This window comes from Dipodomys spectabilis, unplaced genomic scaffold (genome assembly GCF_019054845.1).
Source record: "Dipodomys spectabilis isolate Male_0828 unplaced genomic scaffold, ASM1905484v1 ptg000323l, whole genome shotgun sequence".
In the NCBI taxonomy this organism is placed as follows: Eukaryota; Metazoa; Chordata; class Mammalia; order Rodentia; family Heteromyidae; genus Dipodomys; species Dipodomys spectabilis.
Window position 1 is genome coordinate 3022461 of NW_024871000.1, and position 6644 is coordinate 3029104.

Sequence of the window (6644 nt, forward strand, 5' to 3'; positions counted from 1 at the left end):
GTTCATTTAGTTTAACATCACCTTATCTAGTCATATGCACATAGCTTTTGACCTTTTCTGCTTTTCCCAGACATATATAACTTATTGCAAATAAGGGATACCATGGGACCTATGTTTCTTTGGACTTGGCCTATTTCAGTTAATATAAATTTTTCCAAGTTTTTCCATTTTCTAACAAATTGGGCAATGTCATTCTTTCTGATGGATGATAGAATTCCATCACACACACACACACACACACACACACACACACACACACACACACACACAATGTTTTCTTGATCCATTAATCTATTGTGGGGCATCGGGGTTGGTTCCATATCTAAGCTATGGTAAATAATGTTGCAATAAACATAGTTGTGCTGGTAGTTTTAGAATGGCCTTGTTAGTGATCATTTGGGTGAATGCACAAAAGTGGGATTGCTGGGTCATAGAGGAGCTCTATGTGTAACCCTTTGAGGAACATCCATACTGCTTTCCAAGTGCGTGAACAAGTTTACACTACCAACAAGAATATAGTAGGGTTCCCTTCTGGTCACATGCCCTCCAGCATCTGTTGTTGTGGAACGCTTCATGAATTTGGGTGTCATCCTTGCGCAGGGGCCATGCTAATCTTCTCTGTATTGTTCCAATTTTAGTGTATGTGCTGCCGAATTGAGCACAGAACATTTTTTATATATAAAGTGAAATTGATTTTTTTAAACTAGATAATTCAACAAAAAGCAAGTTCAAAAGAATTGTGAAATTTTAGAACCAGATATTTGTTACATAAGCACACATTTAAGAATAAAGTCAAGATTGATATGACAAAAACAAAATGAGTCCAGATGTTTGTTGTTCAAGAGATGTGTAGGAGGAGGAATTCAATTATTCTATACAGGGCACCTCTCATAATGAACACTGCAGCAAGTGTTAAGGTGTGTTAAAAGTTTTAATGTTTTAAATATGTTTAATTTTGGGAACCTGTTTATATATGCCAAAATTAAGACTGTCAGGTCATAAAACTTTTCCATAAAGTATTTAAGATTTATGGTAGCTGACATATATTACTAAGTATGTACATTTCAGAGTTTATAGAAAATTTATTAATGAGAAGTTGCAAAGTCTTTGTGTAAAGAAACAGAGCAAAGAGATAAGACTTTAACTACACAATTTCTGTTGCTACTTCAGGGCTTCTTTATATGTTAGCAAGGAACAAATGATTTTATAAGCCATGTATCAGTGATGAGTGAGACATAAAAAGTTATCTTACAGTGTAAACTTAAAGGGTACTCATAGCTTATAAAATTCTTGTTGAACATCATAATCTTAGCCAGTTTTAAATGTACAGGAATATGAGCAAATTGTAAAATCTAATATGTAGTATACTTCAAATATTGGAAATACTGGTATTTGGCTTTTATTTTATTAATCATTAATATTTAATTATTGGTTTTCTTTATTTTTTGCATTGTTTTCTTTTTTGCAATATAATACAACTTTTTTAAGTCGTCATTACGAGGTATTTTGAAAATGTTACTGGGATGACCATTTTTTATAGGTGCATGTGAATTCACAGCGATCAAAATTAAGAACAAAATATTGATTAAAAATTTTCTCAATTAGAGTCTGAATCAGGAGTGTTGATAAATGTCCACACATAAAATCTTAGCCTTAAGCTGAAGCAGTGGTTTTACAGAGTTGAGGCCACAAAAGTGAGAGACTGTGTTTTGTTTAGTTTTTTGGTTTGGTTTTTGTTGGTTGTGGGGCTTGAACTCTGGGTCCTGGGTGCCGTCCCTAAGCTGAAGTCGAGTGCTACCACTTGAGCCACAGCATCACATCTGTCTTTTTCTCCTTATATGGTGCTGAGGAATCAAACCAAGGGCCACATGCATGCAAGGCAAGCACTCTAACACTGAGCCACCTTCCAAGAACCGGAGAGACTGTTCTTTTAAAAATCATCTGAACAACATTTACTTTCTGCTTTGGGTTATATAATGAAATACATGAATATCTTTTTATGTTTTTGTGAATTGTCATACTTCTAAATTTATACTAACTTCAGCCATTTCATCCTTTTCAAAGTCATGAAATATCTCTGAGAGTTTGCTTCTGTGAAGACTGTTTTTGCATTTATAATTTCTTCTGAGTAATCTTTAATTTTTATCAAAATTAATTTATATTTTTATATTGATGGATTATCAGACATCAAATACCTTCAAATGTACATGGAGAGTCTAAAGATAGCAGTATGAAGGTTCTCATACAGCTCTTGTTTATCTGTTATGCACTTCCAGTATTATGATATTTCTCTCTCTCTTTCTCTCTCTCTCATTTTCTCTCTTTCTCTTTCATGCTCCATGTCTGCTATTTAGAATTTCTGCTGGTCTACTATTATCTTTCAGGATCCACTGGTTTTGTGGGAACATGATAGGGACAATCAGTTACCCTTGCACTCTTTAAAAGTTATAAGAGTAACGTGATATTATTCTTTGCCATTCTAAATGGCAAAACAACAGATCTAGGAATTCCTTTTCACTTTTATTTCTATTATAATTTTATCTCATAGGCATCCATTTGTGACCTAAAAGTTCTTTTTCTTTTACAAAGAATGTTTTTCTTTTATTATCAGTCAGTAACCAAAACAAAGCTATCCTAGGGAAAGTAGGCTGAAGTTGTTCACAGGGATGAAAAACAAGGTAATGGGGGAAATGAGCACAGATCCTCAGAGCAGTTTATCATGTACACTTTGTGAGAATGGCAATGTGCTGGGAACTCTAGATTAAATCACTGAACAGCTGATATATATACACATATATTTATATATTTATATTTATTTATATTTGCATATATGTGTGTATATGCCCTTATATATGTACACATGTATGTTACTATACACACAAATATACACATACATATACACATGTATACATGCACACATGGAGAAAGACACATAGATACAGCCAATACAAGTTTCACTAATTGTTGAATATTCCTTAGATGGAATGCTTGGAACCGAATATGTTGAAGATGTCTTTGTCTCTAAGAGTTTTTTTTCCACTCATCTTATCTCCTAAAATTGGTAGTTTTTGCCAGAATCGACTTGCAACATGCCGTACAAGTCATAACAAATCACTCAGAAATCTCAGTAAGTAAAGGTCTTATGGTGTCTCCTTGCTCCCCATGGAATTCTTGCTCTTGTAGACAGTCTCAAAAACCAAAGCAGAAGAATATCCTGGTAAAAAATAAGGTTATAAGGCTTTAAATGGCATCCTTCCTTGAGCTTTTATACAAAAGCTACCATCAATTCCTTGAGAGCTTGTTTGGAGGTTCTAGCAGGGGAGCTCAGCTACCCGTATATCCTTGACCTAAGACCGATCCTCCTCTATTGGGGATGGTCGTCCTCCTCGACCGAGTGCACAGTTTCGGGAGGGACACACATGTAGCGGTGAGGGAGGAAGGGGACACCCACCTAGCCAGCCGGAGCAGCCGAATCAACCCTGGCGATAAATGGGGTGACTCTTCTAGGGGTTAAAATATTTAAATCATATAATATGCCTCATCACCAAAATCGATTTAAAGATTTTCTCCTCTTGTTATTAATGTTTGTTTAAGGGTGGAAATTCTGTTTGTCAAAATTTGCCTTGCATATTGTTTGGTATTGCCTACTTTTCTGACATTGACACGTGTTTTTATCATATTGGGCAAAACAATATCACTTTGCCACTGGAATTAAAAAAAAACCCATATGGTTGGTTTTCATTTTTTTAAAAACTTAAGTGCACCTTAAAACTTTGGTTTAAGTATAAGTGTGTGAACATGTTCAGCATAATCTTATTATAATACATAAAACCTGTGTAAAAAGTTATCTTCTTCTATTTCTTGATACAGATATTTCCTATCAAATGTGCTGTTTGTTAAAAGAAAACATTTTTATCAAGTGTAGTAGTAAAAGGAATGAGACCCAGCTCATCTACTAACCAGCTGTCATGAAAAACACCAGTAAGGAGGTAAGAATTGTCTTAAAATGTTTGTTCCACATATCTGTTTCTGTCCTCAGAAAGTTTGAGTATGTAGGAGATGGTATGAGTATGCCTTAAAAGACAGCTTATGAGTAAAGTTTGTATGTAATTATTGGCTGTGATTTAACATTAAAACTAGCATGTTATTCTCTATATCCATCTAAAGTCAAGTGTCTTTAGCCAGTCTGTGTATAATGTTGTAAGTAATTAACCATTCATCCGAGGGATGCAGTCTAGCCAAGATCCTGCCTGAAGCATGCTACCACCTCCATGGTATACTGGACTCCTGCCTGACTCGATCACACACAGCTGATTCTTGGTAAAAGACTCCTTTAGATTTACAAAAACTAGACTCTTGTGGGACACTCTCTATAAACCTTACCCAGCCTGACCTGAAAAAGCCAGCTATGTTGTTATGCTATTAATACATGTATAGGCCAGGAGAGCCTCTTACACACTTTGGTTATAAGGTTTCCCAGGCAGCCAAGCTATACTCAAACCCTCATCCTAGCTATTGAGTTGTGTCATTGCAGAGTTCTGGCAAGTATTTGTTGATCAATTTTTGACAGGGTGCACATAAGCTTTACTTGTTCCCACTGATCTCATTGTTACTTTGATTGGAAATTATAAAGTGTTTTTGTGGCAAAAATTGCAGTTCAAAGCCAGCCCAGGCAAAAAATCCCTGAGACTCTATTCCTATACAACCAGCAAAGAACCAGGCTGGAAGCTGGCTCAAAAATTAACCATCCAAATACTAAATGTGGCCCTGTGACTCAAAGTGGTAGGATGCTAGCCTTGAGCAGAAGTGCTCAGGGAAAGTGCTCAGGCCTTGAGTTCAAAGCCCATATCCTAGCCACAAGCAGCTAGATTCCAGGACAAGGTGGAAAAGTATAAGAGGAGATGATGTCACATCAGCCACTTTGTGCCTGTCCTTTCAAAATTAACCAGAGCCAGGAGGTCAATAGAAACAAGTTGAGAAGCTTGTCCATCTAATGTCCATATCTGTCTAACTTCTAACTGGACAAGAATTTACATTCTTGTCTTTGTTACCAGCTATTTATAGGAAATGATCAAAGTCTCTCACCAGGCCCTTTACCTTAACTACTCCAATCCAGCCCTAGTTTCTGACTGGCTATGGGCTCATGATCCAAATGGAACTTTTCTGGTTTGTGCCCTGGGTGTGTTTTCCTATGTAACTCGTATCAACCAGTCAGCCTTTTGCTTGATCTCAGCATTTTCAAGTTTCTCTCTAACAGGATAATAGCCCTGACTCAAGACCTGGGACCACGTCAAGGCCATCCTATTACTGCAGGCAACCAGAGGCTTTGCTTACACTGCCTTGGACCGAGCACACACATGGACCTGAAGACCCCAGCCCCAGTGACTCCTCAACACCCCCATGCCAGCTGAAGGCAGCCAGAAAAGGCCCCCTTTTATACTCCACCTTTTATACTCCAGGTTTCAAAATGATTGGAATCTGCTTTGTTCTCATAACTCCATGTTAATCCTCTATCAGCCCAGTTCTTTTTATGTATCCAAAGATCCTATATGAAGAACTTGCCTCTCCCCTCTTGGCCCTATCCTTTTATGTATCTGAAGATGGAATATGAAGGATTGACCCCCACCCTGCTATCCTAGGCCCATATAGACTGCAGGCAAAACCCAGGTATATGTGAACTCCTTTGAAGTGCAGGCAGGGCAATCCACCTAACCCAGCTGTAAACATCCCATTGTGGGCCCACACCTTCCTTGAGCTAGGGGCTTTCCATTAACCTCTACCTCCTTGCTCAGACTTCCTATAAAAACCCGATCCTGTCCCAGCTCTCTCACACAACCTCCAAACCTGCTGGAAGGGCTGTGCCCCTCGCTGTTCATCAATAAACAGTCCTCACCTGTTGATGATGGAGTTCGGCCTATTTCTTTTCCATTCTTCCTCATTTTCCTAACAAGGGCAGTCTGTTTTCTATGATTAAGAAGAGAGAAAATTAGATAAGCATCCATTTACAGCCTTCTGAATAATTCTGATTCTGCCCACGTCAGTTATCTATCCATACCTATGTCCGAGTGAGAGGATTTTAGAAGAATTTAGTGTTTTAAAAATTAAAATTAAATGTAGAATGAAATTGGTTCCAATGCATCACTTTAAGATATTTAGAAACAACTGAGAATCCTAAAGGTCTATAAGATTTTTTTTATTGGAAGTGAAGGGGTTGTGGAATTTGGTTCTCTATATTTTAAGCAATTTGCAAAAAGAATTGGCAAAATAAAATTTACATTTGCAGCAGACTTGACACATAAATTTTTGTATATTGAAAGAAACACAAGCTATAACAATATGTCAATGCTATGCTCTTATTTATTTCTAAACATTTATGATTTTTGTCTCTTAATATTAAAACTTCAAATTTGTTTTAATCTTTATCAAGTTGTGCAAAGGGGTTTCGCTTCATCATGTCAGTGTTTAATAGAGTATATGTGCATTTCAATGTACAATACATCTGGAACATTGAAATCTTTCCACTTTTCTTCCTTCCCTTACCCCAACACCACCTATCCCTTCAAGTATCCTACTTATATTCTCACATATGTACATTGAGTGATATGACTGTATTAGTCCACCATTTCCATTAGGACAGAAGTGCC

The 6644-nt window shown here is 37.0% G+C and overlaps 1 non-coding gene across 1 annotated transcript; it reads right to left on the reverse strand.

The window, feature by feature from the left end:
- Positions 1-555: 555 nt before the first annotated feature.
- LOC122128137 lies at positions 556-662 on the reverse strand. Its single transcript, XR_006151376.1, has one exon. It is a non-coding gene; the product is annotated as a U6 spliceosomal RNA (small nuclear RNA).
- Between the last annotated feature and the right edge of the window lie 5982 nt (positions 663-6644).